This window comes from Danio rerio, chromosome 21, assembly GCF_049306965.1.
Source record: "Danio rerio strain Tuebingen ecotype United States chromosome 21, GRCz12tu, whole genome shotgun sequence".
Taxonomy (NCBI): domain Eukaryota; kingdom Metazoa; phylum Chordata; class Actinopteri; order Cypriniformes; family Danionidae; genus Danio; species Danio rerio.
Window position 1 is genome coordinate 15,131,514 of NC_133196.1, and position 19,900 is coordinate 15,151,413.

The following is a 19,900-nucleotide window of genomic DNA, read 5'->3' on the forward strand; positions in this document are numbered from 1 at the left end:
AAAATGACTGTCTATTTTACAGTAAAGATATACAATACTGTAAATACATGTGTAACCAATTGGTCCTACTGCACCCAATCTGGTAAGGTAGTTTGTTGGATCGTATTGCTTTCTCACTACAATCGATATGCACCATAGTTCAATCGAGCCGAGACCATCTCATTCAGGCGATCTTAGATGGATCGATTTGGCACGGATTAGAGGGCGATTTCGGGATTCACATATGCCAACTAAACCACGCAAACGGGGGAAACGAGACAGGTTCCGAAACAAACATCTATGTGTGAAAGCACTCTAAGGTTGAATTTTCGCACAATTGACAGACAGTCGCAGCCAAAGTAAACTTTTGTGGCAAGCAGCACTGGCCCGATTGGGCCTGTAACCATTCTTTCCACTGGCCCAAGCGTCTAGCACACTGGCCCCGGGCCATACTTATTGTCGAGCCCTGGAGTTGTTTGCTCTAACAATGAAGCCTCAAGCATCTGTCACTAGAGCACCTTTAGAGGTCAGAGAGAAGTTTACCTGCGTTGCACTTTGCTAGCAGGCCCCTGTTACACTCACCCCCCTAAACGTCACTCCCATCCCGGACGGGCCCCCATGTGTCATCCACCGATCCTATTGCACCCAACCCGGTCTGAGCTAGGATCGAACCGGCGATTCTGTGCATGGTCGTCAGTTGCTCCGACAAGGAGGCTAAAGAACATGGCCTCTAGCATCTGTCACTATAGCTGGCCTCCGTTAAAGCAAGACAAATGGTGCAGTAAATAAAAATACAGTATATCTGGAGTAATAGATGTACAGTAAGTTGCTGTAGATTCTACATAAAATTGCTAAAGATGTACATAAGTAAACAACAACCACGCTTTAGAGAAATCAGTAATTACATCAATAAAAATGTGCTCATCTAAAAAACAAGCAAACTAACTAAACAAACAAAAAGACTCTGTAAAACCGTATACCAGCATCATCATGATCGGTCCACCATCAAATGTTAAAACTCTAAAAAGCTATTGCCATCAGGAGGAGATGAATAGGACCCAGATGCTGAATGAGCCACTTGAAGAAAGATGTTGATTTGGAGCAGCTGGAGTGTCCTGTGATGACTGGATCCAAGACCGTCACTCTGACATCATCTGGCAGACGTCAACAGAAGTGACACACGCTCCCTCAATGAGCATCAATGAAGTACCAGCAAACAAACACTCAGTCTCAGAGGCTTTATCAAGACTGATAGTAGATCTAACAAGACAAACTTGTGCCAGTTGTTCATTTGCACTGATATACTGTAAACACAAAAGCCTTCTAGAGGGTGATGGGTTTCCAGGCAACAATACAGAGCTGTTATAAAAGGGTAAAGGTGTATTCTCAATGCAAAATCATATACGACTGAAGAATATTTAGCTTTCCTGTTTTTTGTTGTTGGTTTTGTTGTATATTTCTTTTCTTAAGAGCTGTTTCACAGAGATTTTTATTCAACAAATTTCTAAACATACTAGTTTTAATAACTCATTTCTGTTAACGGATTTCTTTTACCTTTGCCATGATGGCAGGGCATAATCCTAGATATTTTTCAAGATACTAGTATTCAGCTTAAGGTGAGATTTAAAGGCTTAACTGGGTTAATTAGGTTAGCTAGGTATGTATAGTAATTAGGTAAAGCATTAGATAAGCATTGTGTTATATTGTTTAATAGTGACATTAAAATGTTTTATATTCAGGCAAAATAAAACAAGACTTTCTCTAGAAGCAAAAATATAATCAGAAATACTGTGAAAATGTCGTTGCTCCATTCAATATCACTTGAAAGAATTACAGTTTCACTGAGGCAAGAGTTGGGGTGCTCCTGTAAATTCTGTAAGCTAACTGTAACTCTCACAAGTCAATGTAATTATCAAATTATGTCTGGATGAGAACATTCACTCACACATCCAATTGTTCCTGATTTCAATGCTGCAGAACACGGCATGCTCATCTGCATTAACAAAAGATGAGGCCATTACATTTTTTGAAGCTCTAGTTTTCCCCTTTTCTTTGTATTTACAAATAAGATAGAAAGTTATAGAATTAAAACTCACTTTCAAGACAATCTCCACTTAAATCTTGGAAATAATTCATAAAAATATGTCACGCTTAAGCAGAAGATTTCTCTCCTAGTGGCAAACAAAGGTTTTATAAAAATAAAATGATGTGAAATTAACACTTTCATGGAGTGTTTTTTAAAATGATTAATACCATTTTAATGCATTTTCACAAAATGAAACTATGCTACGTACAGTTGAAGTCAGAATTATTAGCCCCTTTTGTTCATTTTTCCCCCAATTTCTGTTGAATGGAACCTTTCTAATCATAATAGTTTCAATAACTCATTTCTAATAACTGATTTCTTTTATCTTTGCCATGAGGTCAGTAAATAATATTTGACTAGATATTTTTGATTATATATTCAACTATTTTGAAGCATCTTTTGTAAATAGAAGTATTAATTCCTTAAAAACTATCTTAAAATGATACTAACATGACTGCACTGACCCAACACAAAACATAATCTCCCAGGTTTGTATAGCTTCTACCAGCTGACAGACGAATGTATGCCAAAACAATGAAACATGATATCAAAGCAAAAACATAATCAGAAATACTGTGAAAATGTCGTTGCTCCATTCAATATCACTTGAGAAATATTTGAAAAAGAATTACAATTTCACTGAGGCAAGAGTTGGGGTGCTCCTGTAAATTCTGTAAGCTAACTCCAACTCTCACAAGTCAATGTAATTATTATATTATGTCTGGATGAGAACATTCACTCACACATCCAATTGTTCCTGATTTCAATGCTGCAGAACACGGCATGCTCATCTGCATTAACAAAAGATGAGGCCATTACATTTTTTGAAACTCTAGTTTTCCCCTTTTGTTTGTATTTATAAATAAGATAGAAAGTTATAGAATTAAAACTCACTTTCAAGACAATCTCCACTTTTATCTAGGAAATAATTCATAAAAATATGTCACGCTTAAGCAGAAGATTTCTCTCCAAGTGGCAAACAAAGGTTTTATAAAAATAAAATGATGTGAAATTACCACTTTCATGGAGTGTTTTTTAAAATGATTAATACCATTTTAATGCATTTTCACAAAATGAAACTATGCTACGTACAGTTGAAGTCAGAATTATTAGCCCCTTTTGTTCATTTTTCCCCCAATTTCTGTTGAATGGAACGTTTCTAATCATAATAGTTTCAATAACTCATTTCTAATAACTGATTTCTTTTATCTTTGCCATGAGGTCAGTAAATAATATTTGACTAGATATTTTTGATTATATATTCAACTATTTTGAAGCATCTTTTGTAAATAGAAGTATTAATTCCTTAAAAACTATCTTAAAATGATAGTAACATGACTGCACTGACACAACACAACACATAATCTCCCAGGTTTGTATAGCTTCTACCAGCTGACAGACGAATGTATGCCAAAACAATGAAACATGATATGAAATCAACAAAACTACAGCAAAGTGTTCTGCACATATAAACCAATATCTTCATCCTCAAATGCATGTTGGTGGTGTGTTTTACTGCTTAAAGCCTCTATATCGATCAGAATAGTCAGAATAGTTCCATTATCTCTGATTATATCATAACAGCACACATTATCAGCTGTTGGTCATCCTCCTAACACTTAATGTGCATTGATTTCTGCTCATCATAGTACAGTCACAGGCCTTACCGTTGCTCATTAGTCTCCATAAAACACCACCAGATTGCTTTTGAATCTGGAAGAGGCGTCGTGAGAGCTGAGATGAACTGACTAATGAGGTGTAACTGTACATGTGTGAGATGTGAGAGATGCAGATTTATCTAAACGCCCACCGGCAGCCGGTCAAATGGCCAAACAAACTCAAGCAGCGTCTGGAGATGTGGAGGCTACAGGTTTACAAACTACACTGCGATCAACTTCGGTGTGTTGAGTTGAATTATTCAGCCAGGATCCTTGGTACATAGCTAAAATGTTTGATAGAGTAAATAAATAAAAATATTAACAGTAAAAAATAAGTAAATAAAAGAAATTATTAGCCCCCATAATATTAAGGTGATAACATTATTTTTATTTTATTTATTAACATTATAGGTGTTATACTGAATTATTTTTACAGTTTAATATACAGTTGAAGTCAGAATTATTAGCCTCCTTCGAATTCTTTTCATCTTTTTTAAATATTTCCCAAATGATGTTTAACAGAGCAAAGGAACTTTCACAGTATGTCTGATAATATTTTTTCTTCAGGAGAAAGTCTCATTTGTTTTATTTTGGCTAGAATAAAAGCAGTTTAAATTTTTAAACATTGTTTTAGGGAAAAAACTATTATCCCCTTTAAGCTATACGACGTGAGAGCATAACTGGGCAGGAAAGGAGCAAATCCCACAGTTACAAGTAAACTATTACAAGGTTTGCAACCTGCAGTTCAAAAAGGTAAGGTAAGGTAAGGTAAGGTAAGGTAAGGTAAGGTGAGGTGAGGTAAGGTAAGCTAAGGTAAGGTAAAGTAAAGTAAGGTATAAGGTAAGGTAAAACTTTATTGTCCCAGTTAGGGAAATTTGTGTTGGGCTCTTGCCCTCAGCTGCAGTCATCACAAACATGGACAAAACAATACAACATACAAAAAACTAATAAGTATTTCAATAAAAGTTACATGCCTCTCTCACCACTATTATTTAATAGCTTAATGCTCATAGGATAAAAAAAATTTTTATATCTGTTTAATACAGCAAGGTACTCTGAACCTTTTCCCCGAAGGTAAAAACTCATACTCCTTGTGCAGAACATGTGATGTGTCACATACTATTTGTTTAGCACATCTTAATGCGTCCTGTTCATACATATCTTGCAGTGACATCAGCTCTGATACACCAATAATTTTCCAGGCAGTGTGAATTTAACAAACTACTTTAGATCTCAGCTGCACAGACAAGTTGCCGAACCAGGCTGTGATGCCGTACCTTATTAAACTCTCAAACACAGCCTTATAGAACACAATCATACGAAAAAGCTGGGCCATCCTTAGTTTTACAGCGATAACGTGGGAAGAACGTGTAAGAAGACACTATTTGAATATCAAATGGCAACACCTTTCTTATTTTTATTTTTAAATGAACTGAACTTATTGTTAACACTATGTTCTGACATTTTGGTTTCCCAACACATGTGCAATTTCCCTTAAACATCACTAAAACCTCCACCAAGTATGATCCTGTAAAAAAAAAAAAAAGATTTTATCAAAACATCTTAATTTTCTGGACTAAGGAAAAAAGCACACGCGATTACATAAGAAAGATCAGCACACCATAAAGCTGGATTAAAATGAATATTTCTAACCATCTGCTGCTGGCTCAGAAATCATTAACCCAGCTCGAGCGGGAAGGAAGCCAACGGCACGACAACAGGGACACACTTACGTGGCAATATTGACAGTTTCCATTTACTTTATAGGGTAGGATGTGAATCACAAGTGGCCACAAATGTTAAAAAACCTGTCAAACAGCAATAAAAGTATAGCACACTTTGTTTTTTAAAACTGGATTATATATTTACTGCCCACTTTATTACACCTGTGCAACTGCTCAATAACACAAATATTTTATCAACCAATCACATGGTAGCAACTCAATCAGAAAGTAAAACATTTGATTTGAATGTACACTGTAAAAAACACTGGGTTCCACATAATTGAATTGTGTTGGGACAACATGAAGGAACTGAGTTAACTTGTTAGTTTTTTGCAAATTTAAGTGGATTGAACATAAAATAGTTATTTCCCCCCCCCCCCCCCCCCCAAAAAAAAACACTCATTTTAAATAAGTATTTGAACAAACAGCAAACTCAATTTTTCGAGTGTAGTGTTTGTTGGCTAGTTTGAGTATTTCAGGCCCCATTTACACTAATGTGTGTAAGTTTTAAAACAGATAAACTTTGCTCAGTTATGTCTTCCAGAACGTTTCCAGAACCTTACTGAATCAACACCTCTTCTATTATTTTTTTGACCCATCATGCAACATGTACTTTTTGAATTTTGACTAGTACACAATTTAGTAGATTCAATAATAAATAAAAACTGTGACAGAGTTAACCAGTTGACTCTTAATAGGTTATAAAATTCTTCCCTATATCTCACCTAGTTCATTTAAGCAGTTCCAAACCTAATAAAGTGGCCAGTGAGATTAATTTTGCTGTGTGACAGGAGATGCCATGAACAGGAGAGTGTGGATGGATAAAGGGAAGCTCCCATTGTATGGATTTCCTGTTGCTCTGCTTAAAGTCAAGCTAAGGGCTCCTTCTGTTGCCTGTTTAAACTGGCTCTCTTCCACCGCTGCAGATAAACATACTTCAGATCTTACATTTATTGAACATTTAAACGCATAAAAAAATGCAAAAATTGCATCCATAACACATTAAGTCTATAGACACCATTATCAATTTTTCTAAGGTGGCTCACAGTAGTTTTATATGCAGTAAGTGTTCTGGCTGGCTGCTTCTTGGTCCAAGTTAAACAAACTCGCTGCCAAGTTTCGATGACATTCAAGGCTCTAGACGTAGCTTGTTTTTCTCTCTAAGTGTAACTCTATGAGGTTTTTGCACCCGCTTAATCACTTAAAAAGAACTTAGACATAGTTTGTGGTTTTAATAATGTCCACAGCACTGTGCATAAACAAATGCACTTAAATTTACAATACAACAGCCTTATCTGAAAAAATACTTTGTCTTAGTTTAAAGGCACTCCTAGTTATGCAAGTTATATAGACTCACCTGTTTTCATCCATTTGGTTCCTTCTCACTCTTGGTATTTATTAACTTCATGGGAATGGGCTACTGTTCTGCTACTATGGAAACAACGTTGTCTAGCTGAAAACCACTATGCTGAAGAAATATGTCATTGCAAATAGACTGCATATTACACACACATGCTGGAACTCTCAAGGATCAAATGTAAATTAAAAATGTATATATTTTCACAAGAAATTAACAAGGCTACGTTTATTTGATGTAAGGTAAAGTAAAATGGAAAATATGTGAAATATTACAGTGTACAATATTAGTGTAGAATGCATTTCAGTTATATTTTAAACTGTGATCTATTTTTACTGATTTGTAGGTGCCATAATGTGACTAGAAATCATTCTAATGTGATGATTTGCTCTTCAAGAAACATTTATTTTTTGGCTGAAAACAGCTTTGTTGTTCTTTTAGGATTCATCAAATAGAACGTGCTAAACGGAGATGGAATTTAACATTGACATACTTGCAATCTATTTTTAATTAATCATTTGAATAAATGTGTGAGAGTAAAAATATGTATGCAGTATGCATGCAGCTCATTTCCACAGAGTAACTGATAATGGCTGATTGTAAGATCATTTGAATACTTCAATACTACAGCAATTAAATATTCGATTGTGGGAATTTCTAGGTACAAAGCATGCAGAGTAAGACAGGGAGGAAAGAAGTAGCATGTGAAAGAAAGTGACTAGAGTTTACCATAGTATTAAAAAAACAATAACATTCCTACATGTTGTCCCAACACAAATTAAGTAATTTAACTTAATCATTTGTACAAATTTAAGTGGATTGAACATAAAACAATGAAGTTCACTCCCAAAAAACATAAGAATTCTGTTGTTTTAACTCATTTAAAATAAATAGTTTGAAAAAGTAGCAAATTTTTGGAGTGTTTTTGGACTTACAATGTGTTTATATAATATTGTAATAAATATTACACACAGGCAGCATTGTAACTTTGATAAATATTTGTTCCATCCTACTATTTATTTTCCATACAAAATTATAAAATAAACAGGAATGTAAACTAGGGCTGCACAACATATTAAAAAATGATCATCATCGCAATGATACATACACTGTAAAAAATGCTGGGTTCCACACAATCCCTTCATGTGTCTCAATGCAAATCGATTAAGTTAACTTACTTTTTTTTTTTTTTTTTTTACAATTTTAAGTTGATTGAACATGAAACGATTAAGCTCATTTTAAGTAAGTATTTTGATCTAGCAGCAAGCTTTTTGTGTGCATGCAATATCCAAATTGAGGTGTAATAATATTTTTTATGCACCAAGCATTTACAGTATTGCAAGCGTTGTTTATCCATATTGGACAGATGAAGCTTTTCTATCTTCATCCAATAACAATACGAGCAGAAAAAAAAAGTTTATTGTAGTATGATCATCACATTAAATGTCTCGTGAGGTGCTTTGAAATGTGCTTTATTTATTAAACATTAAAGACAAGGCGGAGCATATAGTAGCTCCTCCCCTTTATAAAAAACAGCCAACAGAGTTACCATTTTTTCACAGCTCTGCCAGTGAAAGATCTAATGAAAAGCACTAGAAGTATATTGAAGGGTGCAGGACATTTTAGATTAGGGCTGCATGATATTGGAAAAATCTGATATTGTTATATTTTGTTTTTCAGCATTATATTGTTACATGAATACAGTTTCACCAGATGACTTGAATATCTCTATTTGACCAAAAAAATCTTCAATTTAGTTTAGAAAATTGGGATGTGGATCATGTATAAAAAAATAATTGCAAGCAAGTGTAATTTTTGTTCCCGAATGCTTTAAACTCATTTGAAATGCCTTTAACACACACAAATGACCAAGCTTCAGTTTGTTAGGGTTACACTTTGCAATGACTCCACAAATCTCATGTATTCTCAATTGTTGTACTGATCAACCATAATCCCTTAACATTACATACCCTGCAATGTGACTATTTTGGACACACATATTGCGATATCGATGCTGAAACGATATTATATATATAAAATGCAGCCCTATTTCAGATAGAAAGCATTTGATTGGACAAAATTTGATGAGAAAAGTATGAATGATCTCACAAACTGCAAAGCTTTGCATGTTAACATCCAGGGGTGGACTGGCCATCTGGCAAATGCCAGAAGCCTTTTTTTTTTATATGTGGGTCAGTGTGGACAGGGCTGTGTCAGTGTGGTAATATGGTCTAGTGTGGCTACAGTGCCAGAGCTGATTTTTAGTCCCAGTCCACCCCTGTTAACATCAGTTTTACATTTTCTAAACTCTAATTTTGACACTGTTTTGGAGAACACTAGCTTAAAAATATCATATTGATATCTAAACAACTTTATTTTAATTTTACAGGACCTTTAATCATATTTTAAAAATGGCTTATTAACAAAAAAATTCTCATGGGAAATTATATATTGCAAGGAATACCAGTTACTCAACAACAATATCATATATCGTGCAAGCCTAGTGTAAACAGATCTAAATGCAAAACAGAAGTCAACAAATTGTGCTTCATGATAAGCATCTAAGCTCTTCTTCAAGCCGGTCTCTAACTTTCACTAACAAAAACACAATAATGTCCCACACACACCCTCATTAGTGAGAGAAGTGCAGCTGACCACTGATTTACAACCACATCCTTCAATAGCCACATTAAGATCAAAGAGCTCTGCGATTAAAAACCACCCATTGGATCATAGTAGTACAACACAGTACACAGATCAAACTGTGCAAGCCTAAGCTGATCTAAATGTACCTTCCGCAATCAAGTGGGCAACCACAGTGTGTACTCAGACTTAAGGCTGTATGTTTGCTGTATGAAACTGAACACTCAAAGGTGTGTTTGGATTTTACATCATGTATTTAAATATGTTCACGTTCATGTTTGTTTACTCACGCCTTACCTGAATTACAAATACACATTCTGACAATGTCTCACCTACCAGAAAACAGTGCAAAAGACAGGTTTGGGAGGTTAAAAGTCCATTCAATTTCTCAATTGACTCAATTACAGACTTTCAAAAGTTATGTTTTTGGTTATTAAATGATTGTTGAAAAGCTTGGTCTTTAAATTTAAGTCTGATAATTTAAATCTATAGCTAAATCTATAACTTTTTTTACTTATTACAGTCTTAAACAGTGGAATTTGTGCTTCAAAAACTACATTAATATACCGGTGAAAGAAGATTCCACCAATCAGAGACTGAAAGCTGTTAATCAATGGTATTTGCTTTTGTTTTTATTATTATTGTTTACAGAGTTCAGAGGTTTTTGGTTGATTGTATGTTTGTTCAAGCTATCATTTCAACAATTTAAAAATAATTGTATTTAAGAGTGGAATTTGTGATGAAAACTACATTTCCCAAGATGCTGCAGGGCAATTCCACCAATAAGACACTGTTAATCGAGGGCTTGTGCTTTTGATGAAGCTTTCAGTTAGCACTATTTCCACCTAAGTTACCTTAAAAATAAATACCAATTGAATTTACCCATGATGCTTTGGGAAAATTGTAATAATCAAAGTGTCACATGGAAAAAAAAAAAATCACATAAAAAAAGTTCTGGATGGATAACACTTTCAAAATGCACAGCAAATTACATTACCAAGTTTGTCTCAAAGTAAAATATCTCTGCTTACTCAAGATAATTTTGCTATAAAGTTAAAATATACTGTGTACCTTGGCTCTAAAGGTCAAACAACAAAAAATAAGGTCAACAATTTTTTTGTGATTCTGGAGTCAGATCTGAGTTTTAATAATCATAACAAAGCAGTAAGTAAATCAGCATACTATCATCTCAAAAAAACATTGCAAGAATTAGATGCTTTGTTTCCAGTGAGAACTTGTTTATGCTTTTATCAGCAGAAGGGTGGATTACTGTAATACTGTAATGGACTCTTCACTGGCCTTCCCAGAATTACTGTCAGACAGTTGCAGCTCATTCAGAATGCTGCTGTCAGGACTCTGACCAGAATCAGAAAAATCAAAGCACATCACACCTGTCCTCAGGTCTTTACACTGGATCCCAGTTACATTCAGAATACATTTCAAAGTATTACTACTCGTCTATAAATCACCAAATGTGACCTCAATACATTACAGATATGCTAAACATACAAACCTAATAGATCACTCAGATCATTAGGATCAGGACAATTAAAAAATTCCAAGAGTTCAGTCAAAGCAGGGTGAATCGGGCTTTAACTACTATGCCCTTCGCTGCTGGAATCAACTTCCAGAAATGATCAGATGTGCTCCAACATTGGGCACATTCAAATCCAGACTGAAAACACATCTGTTTAGCTGTGCCTTTACTGAATGAGCACTGTGCTGTGTCCGACAGATCACACTATTATGTCTTTCTTTTCTTTTTCATTCCCTTAAAACACATTTTAATCTGTTTTAATAATTTTTAATTCTTTAAATCTTTTTTTATTTTCTTGTTTCTTTTATTCTTGTTTATGTAAAGCACTTTGAATTAACATTGTGTATGAAATGTGCTATATAACTAAACTTGCCACTACAAATATAGCCAAATAATCTAGTCTAATAAATTTTAACAAATAGTTTTGTATCATATTTAATTCAATGCCTGTGTCAATATTTTACGGGATTGTAATTACAAACTATACAAAATAACAGTTTGTAATATTCCTAAAGTACTTCAAAATAAACTTAAAAAAAACCTATAGTGAAATCCATAAAGCTGTGGAAAAAGTGTAAAGGCAGTAAGCCATTAGCAGATAAAATGGACACAGCTGCTTCGTTCTCAACCGTACGTGGCCTTATTCAGGGATCTGCCGCAGAGATAAGCTGGTGCTCTCTGCAAATCATCATTGTGGCAACAACAAGCTGTTTCCAGATCTGTGTGGTGCTTCAAATCCTCACGGTCCCCTGGGACAGCAAGCACAGGGTCCAATTGTGCGGTTTCCACAGCAACACAGCTAACCTTTTCTCCATCCACTCCATCACCTCTGAAGAGAGCAATGCTGAGACACCTCACACCACCCAAACACTTCTTATGTAAGTGTTTTATGAAGTAAGCTGTGCATGGCCAGAACTGCAGTGTAATTAAAACAGACTATCACTTATGTGACATGACAGGGACCCTTTCTTTTATCGCTTTTAGCCTGTTCGCCAAAATTGGAACATTTATTCATTATTAGCTCTCTCTGAAGATACATTTTAAAGAATATTTGCAGCTAGCCATTGATATCCATAATAGGGGGGCAATACTATGGAAGTCAGGGTTAGTATTAGTAATAATATTCAAAATATCCTGCTCAACAAGACCCAAAAAAAAAAACTCAAACCGGTTTAGAACAAGTGGGTGAACGATCCCTTTAAGAGGAAGTTTTGGATTTCTTGAGTGCCTAACCAAGCACTCAAGTGTTTTTTCTTTTTAGATTGGTGTGTTATTGTGTAAACTAAAAGGCCTTTTTTTTAGCCTAACATTTGATTGCACCATGGTATAACCAAAAGCAACAATTAACCAAGCTTTAATAATGAAATAAAAGAAGGCTCAGGAGATAGCCATGCTGTACCTCAAGGTGAGACATAAAAAGTAAAACATTTCCATGTTTTGTGTAAGTTTCATGCCTAATGACCTACTTTGAATAAATAACACAATTTGAAAATGTATTTATAATTAAGTCACTCTAAAGATATGTTCAGAAAAATATTTGATGCCAGTAGCCACTAAAATCCATTGTAGATTTCCAAAAAAAAAAAAAAAAAAAAACTCCAACCGGTTTAAAACAAGTGGGTAAACTATGACTTTAAGAGGACTAAGAGGAAGTTTCGGATTTCACGTTTGAGTGCCTAACCAAGCGCAAAAGTGTTTTTTTTTTTTTTTTGATTGGCGTGTTATTGTGTAAACCAAAAGGCCTATTTTCCAGCCTAACATTTCAGTGTGCTGTAGTAGAATTGAAAAGTAACAATTAACCAAGCTTTAATATTGAAATAAAAGAGGGCTCAGGACATAGCCATGCTGTACCTCAAGGTGACACATAAAAAGTAAAACATTTCCATGTTTTTTGTAAGTTTCATGTCTAAAGGCCAACTTTGAATAAACATAACACAATTTAAAAATGTATTTATTATTGACTCACTCTCAAGATATATTTTCAAAAATATTTGAAGCCAGTATCCATTGATAACAAAAATGGGGGGGTTACTATGGAAGTCAATGGTTAGTTTTTATTAATTAACATTACTTAAAATAGCTTTTGTTCAAAAAAAAAAAAAAAAAAAAAAAAAAAACCCACAAACAACAACCTCAAACCGGTTTGGAATAAGTGGGTGAACTATCCCTTTAAGAGGACTGGGATTTTAGGTTTCGGATTTCACGTTAGAGTGCCTAACAATGCACTCAAGTGTTTTTTTGATTGGTGTGTTATTGTGTACAAACTAAAAGGCCTATTTTCTACACTGTATAAAATAAATCTGTAAAATTTACGGTAAAAAACAGCAGCTGTGGTTGCCAGTATTTTACCATTAAAAATACGGTACAAGCCGTAAAAGTAATTTCTCATTTTTAAAGTAAATTACCGTATTTCATTAATTTACAGATGTAATATGTCTGTATTTTGAATTACCAACATCTACACATCTGTTGTTACACAGATAGACACGCTAACAGCCATATGCAGGTGGTGATGAGAAAGTTACATAATGAACTAATGCTCATCACAAACTACTTTACCCCACTAGCAGAAAAGTGTATCAGTGTAAAGAAGGTGCTCGGTGTCATTCACACAGCTACTAAACACCAGTATGGTAACACGCATAAAATTAAAGTCACGAAATAAACATTGTTTATCGACATTAGATGTAACATAAATCTCTAAAGTACATAATGATAGGGAAACAACTAAAAAGATCCATATTAATGTCAACAAAAAGGATAAAAAGTGATGTGCCATGCAGGGAATTCTGGGAAAGTCTGTTTATGGTTATTCGCTGTATATACAGTTGAAGTCAGAATTATTAGCCCCTTGAATTATTACCGCCCCTGTTTATTTTTTTCACCAATTTCTGTTTAACGGAGGGAAGATAGTTTCAGCACATTTCTAAGCATAATAGTTTTAAAAACTTATTTCTAATAACGGATTTATTTTATCTTTGACAAGATGACAGTAAATAATATTTTACTTGATATTTTTCAAGACACTTCTATACAGCTTAAAGTGACATTAAAAGACTTAACTAGGTTAATAAGGTGAACTAGGCAGGTTAGGGTAATTAGGCAAGTTATTGTATAACGATGGTTTGTTTTGTAGACTATCGAAAAAAAATTTGCTTAAAGGGGCTAATAATTGTGTCCCAAAAATGGTGTTTAAAAAATTAATAACTGCTTTTATTCTAGCCGAAATAAAACAAATAAGACTTTCTCCAGAAGAAAAAATATTATCAGACATACTGTGAAAATTTCCTTGCTCTGTTAAAAATAATTTGGGAAATATTTAAAAAAATAAAATAAAATCAAAAGGGGGCTAATAATTCCGACTTCATCTGTATTAAGGAAACATACAGTTAACCAGGTTACGAAATTTAACTGTAACATTTCTACAATTTTTTACCGTTGAAATCACGGCCATTTTTTACAGTGCAGCCTAACATTTGACTGTGCCATAGCAGAATTAGAAAGCCAACAGTTAATTAATTATTCAATATATAATATTGAAGTAAAAGAGGGCTCAGGACATAGCCATGCTGTACAGATAAAACATAATACACTTCAGTTTTCTGTGCAAGTTGTATGAGTTGAATATACAAAAAAAAAATACAGTCCTTGAGTCTAGATGAACTGTTTTGATGAGCCATTTTCCCTATTATAGGATAATTATTTGCTGATTACCAGTAAATGTGATGAGCTGTTACTGTTAGCCAAGCAAAATCATCTTGGTAATATGTAGAATAAAAATTAAATTACTTAATAATATAAAACAAATTTATAAAATAAAAAAAAAGTTACATTATGAAGCAAAAGAAAAAGGTTAAAGTTGATATCAAAATCACTTAAATGACAATAAAGATAAAAGTAAATAAAAATATAGAAATTATATACATACAAATATAACTTAAGATATTATTTAAAACCACTAGTATTTTTACATATAAACTAAATGGACTGACAGAAAATAAAAATTACAAAAACACAATATATTAATTAAATATTGCATTGAATTGTATTACTCTTCCCAGCAGGCACACAATCATAAGATGTTTATTATTAGGTTAGATTTAGGTTGTGACGTCAGGTGACCAAAATTCAATATCTAGCCAGCATCTAAGGACAACGTTATTTTGACGTCCACTAACAACGTCAAACGATGTTGATATTTGGCTGATTTTAGGTTGTGTTGGAAAGTGACCAAAATCATATTGACATCAAATGCTGACATTTATTTATCAGGCATGGCAACCAAAATCCAACATCTTATAGACGTCACAGTGGTAGCGTCTACACAATATTCCACGACGTTGGGGTACAACGTCAATCTGACGTCATGTTGACGTCCTGGGCCTCCTGGGTTCTTACAGCATGCATTACTGTAGATATTATTTTAGGAAACGATGTATAATAACATTTCAAAACAAATACAATATGATGAAACTGTTATAGTGACTTGATTTCATAATGTGAAATGATTATCAAACACTTAAATAGAGTTTAATAAAAAACACAGATATATAAGATTACTTTTTGACAAACAATTTTGTCCGCTTTGCAGGTTGCTTTGTTCACCTGAGCAAAACAGGCTTGATTATCCACACACACACACACACAAACAAACAAACAAACAAAAGCACACACTATGGTCACCGGCTGTGAAATGACTGCATGGCTAGCGGCTCTAGCCACAGATCTTTCTTTCTTTGTGAAAAAAGACATGCTATTCTGCCACAATCAGATAATCAACAGCCCAAGGGGCAGTTCGCGCTAAACGTGGCAGCTCTTTTCAGAAGCCACATGCTGGAAAACAAAAAACACAATCTACTTTACAATGGAAAATATGCGTAAACACAAGTTGCTGGAAGATGAGATATGTGTGAGATGTGTGAGTGAGAAAGAGATTGTGGAAGTGTTTTGTCCAGCTGTTGTAATTCCCACACGGGGGGGGGGGGGGGGGGGGGGGGGGGTCTGAAATCCAGTTTGGACAGATGATCTCTACTCATGTTCTCCATATTTATACACTCACATCCCACAAGCAAGCTCACTATATGAGCCTCTTCAGCTACTACAATACACATTTGAGGCACAGACCAATCACAAAGTTTGTGAAAGGATTTTCTTGCTGTTTTTCTGATAACGGACAAATTCTGAATAAGAGTGTTTTGGATAAATACATCTACAGTATAAAAAAATGTCAATACAGACTGACTTAAGGCCATTTTCTAATTATAAATGAATGGATGGATGGATGGATGGATTTAGTGAAAAATGCTTTAAATGAATGCTCCTAATTTCAAATGTTTAATTTTTTAAGTGAACAATAGCATTATTAGCTTTTTCCTTTTGAAAGAAGAAAAAGAACAATTCAATTCCTTGACTAGTTTCCATAACAGATCCCTTAACACGGTGGTTCCCAACCATTTTTTGCCTGAGACCCCATTTTCCCCTGGAAAATATTGTAAGATATTGCACCGTAAGTTGATAAGAAAAAAAAATATTGATTTAAAACCGATTTTAGAGAAAAAAAATGCTGAAATATGCAAAGATTATATATTAAACTTCCACCAAACAAAAATGATGGTTTGTGTCAAACTTTTACTCTCCGTCACATTAAATTATGTAAAATCAAAATGTGCATGTATCCGTTAATTCATTCATTCATTCATTCATTTTCTTGTCGGCTTAGTCCCTTTATTAATCTGGGGTCGCCAAAGCTGAATGAACCGCCAACTTATGCAGCAAGTTTTTACACAGCGGATGCCCTTCCAGCCGCAACCCATTTCTGGAAAATATCCACACACATATTCACATACACACTCATACTTTGGACTGTGGGGGAAACCAGAGCACCCGGAGGAAACCCATGCGAACACAGGGAGAACATGCAAACTCCACACAGAAACACCAACTGAGCCGAGGCTCGAACCAGCACCTTCTTGCTGTGAGGCGATGGCACAACCTACTGCGCCACTGCTTCGCCCATGTGCATGTATGTTACAATGCAATGTACAAATCATAACAAAAAAGTACGCAAACACATTAATATACAGATCAGATCTAAAATTCAGATCTTTTAAGCATACAGTATATTTACTAAGGATGCACTGACCTTAAACCAACAATTGGATAGATAAAAATCAGAAAAGCTTGGAAAACAATGGAATTCCGGAACATTTTCTTTTCCTTCTCTGTGTTTGTTTCTCCACTTGTTCAACCGGATTAAAGTTTACAGACAGTCTGAATCCGGTTTATTTTAATTGTCAAACATGATCACACGCACAACTACAATAGTGTAAATAACCCACATGTCTGAACTAAAGCACTTTACAAGTATAGAAATGAATAGTTCACGCAAAACTAAAAATTATCATCCTTTACTCACACTTTAATTCCTCCAAACCTTCCTTCCTTCCTTTCTCAGTTAAACACAAAAGATTATATTATGAAAGCTGAAAACATTGACTTTCATATCTGTTAGTTAGTTAGTTTTATATTCACAAATTAAAAATTTCACCTTCTTAATACAATTTCAGAAAAGTATTGTTTGCAAATTCCAAATAGGGAAATCATATTAGCAGCCGATCACTATCAAACATTGTTCACAGTTAATTAAATAGTGCTAATGTTGATTTGAAGTCTTACTTTTTGAAGTCATAGATTTTTGAGTCACACCGAATATTTAAACTAGCATAGTAGTATACTATACTAATAGATATTAATAGAATAGCAACAATAGAGATTTTTATACATATCGTAATATATATATATATATATATATATATATATATATATATATATATATATATATATATATATATATATATATATATATATATGTATATAGTTGAAGTCAGAATTATTAGCCCCCTTTGAATCTTTTTTCTTTTTAAAATATTTGACAGATGATGTTTAACAGAGCTAGGAAATGTTCACAGTATGTCTTATAATATTTTTTATTCAGGAGAAAGGTTCATTTGTTTTATTTCGGCTAGAATAAAAGCAGTTTTTAATTTTTTAAACACCATTTTAAAGACAAAATTATTAGCCCCTTAGCAATAGCAAAATTTTTTTCGATAGTCTACAGAATAAACCATCGTTATATAATAACTCGCCAAATTACCTTAACCTGCCTAGTTAACCTAATTAACCTAGTTAAGCCTTTAAATGTCACGTTAAGCTGTATAGAAGTGTCTTGAAAAATATCTAGTAAAATATAATTTACTGTCATCATGGCAAAAATAAAATAAATTAGTTATAGCGACGCTATCACCACGCTACTGTGAAATGTAGGTCTAGCTATTAAATTTAGTAATGTGTTGACAAAAATCTCTGCGTTAAACAGAAAATGGGGGGAAAAAATCATGAATCATGGATGAAAAATAATAAACAAATTGCAAGCAAAAATAAATGCAATAGAGCAATGAAAAATGTAAATCAAAAATGCTATGGTTTTCTGGAGATGAAAACAGCCCAGCAGGCATACAACGTCACAAGACATTAATATTGATGATTGATAATGAACTCTCTAACTGCATCAGAACAGCAGAGTCACTCGCTAATTTCAATAAACGACTAAAAACTCAACTATTTAGTCTCCACTTCACTTCCTAATCTGCAATTGCCTCTCTGAATATCACACTAACTGTACCCAAAAAAATATATATATATACTAATACTACTAATACTTTCCTTCTTAGACTTTACAGACCTGAAACTTGCCTATAGCACTTATTCATTGTTGCTCGTATAGTTGTGTAAATTGCTTCCTTGTCCTCATTTGTAAGTCGCTTTGGAGAAAAGCGTCTGCTAAATGACTAAATGTAAATGTAAATATGTAAATATATTATGTTCGATTTAGGTGGCTGGAATTTGAGGACAATGTTATTTTGATGTCCAATAACAACATCAAACGACGTGAATATTTGGCTGATTTTAGGTTGTGTTGGACATTGACCAAAATCCAACGTCATATAGACGTCAAATACTGACATTTATTTGCCAGGTATGGCAACTAAAATCTAACGTTAAATAGACATCATTGTAACGTCCACACAACGTCAAGATGTAACATCATTAGACTTAGGTTGTGTTGGAAAGCAACAAAAATACAACATTTGTCTGACACTGGACATTGACGTCGGACATTGGGTTCAGACGTCAACCCGATTTTCATCATTTACAGAAATTAAATAATCAAACGTAATGTAAAATGTTAAATAGCACTGCATGGACTTCATTATATTAATAATTCAGTTGAAATTATTTCAGTCGAATGCTTTAAACTCTTTTGAAGTGCCTTTAAACACATGCAAAGGATAATGTTTTACTCTGTTTTGTGACCACAAATCTTATGTATTCTGAATTGTGGTGCTGATCAACTATAATAATCCAAACTCAACATTGCATATTCTGCGATGTGACTAAACATTGCAATATCGATGCTGAAAGGATATATTGTGCAGCCCTAATAGAAAACTTCTATAGAGATAAGTGTGTTTATCAGTTTTTTAGTTACAGTTACAAATACAATGTGTGCATAACAACATGTCGTGATAATTCATCTGTATCAGCCTATTTAAATTCTGCTTTACTATTTTATTGAACGTGAAAATCCCAATGTTTGAATAAAAAACCAACTTAACCCCAATGTTTGTTTTTCCTACTATGGAAGTCAATGGCTACAGGTTTTCAGCTTTCATTAAACATCTTCTTTTAAGTTCAACAGAAGAAACAGCTCATCAGGGTTTGGAACCACTTGAAGGTGACTAAATAGTAAACATTCAGTTTTGAGTGAACTATCCATTTAAGTTTTTTTTTTAAATCAAGCATATGTTAAAATGTCACTTCAACTACTTAAAATAATTAGATAATGTTTATAAATAA

At 33.9% G+C, this 19,900-nt stretch overlaps 1 protein-coding gene across 1 annotated transcript in view; it reads right to left on the bottom strand.

Annotated features, from left to right (window-relative positions):
• Positions 1–19,900, bottom strand: part of npdc1a (neural proliferation, differentiation and control, 1a) — a 48,793-nt gene that overhangs the window by 28,582 nt on the left and 311 nt on the right. The window lies entirely within an intron of this gene.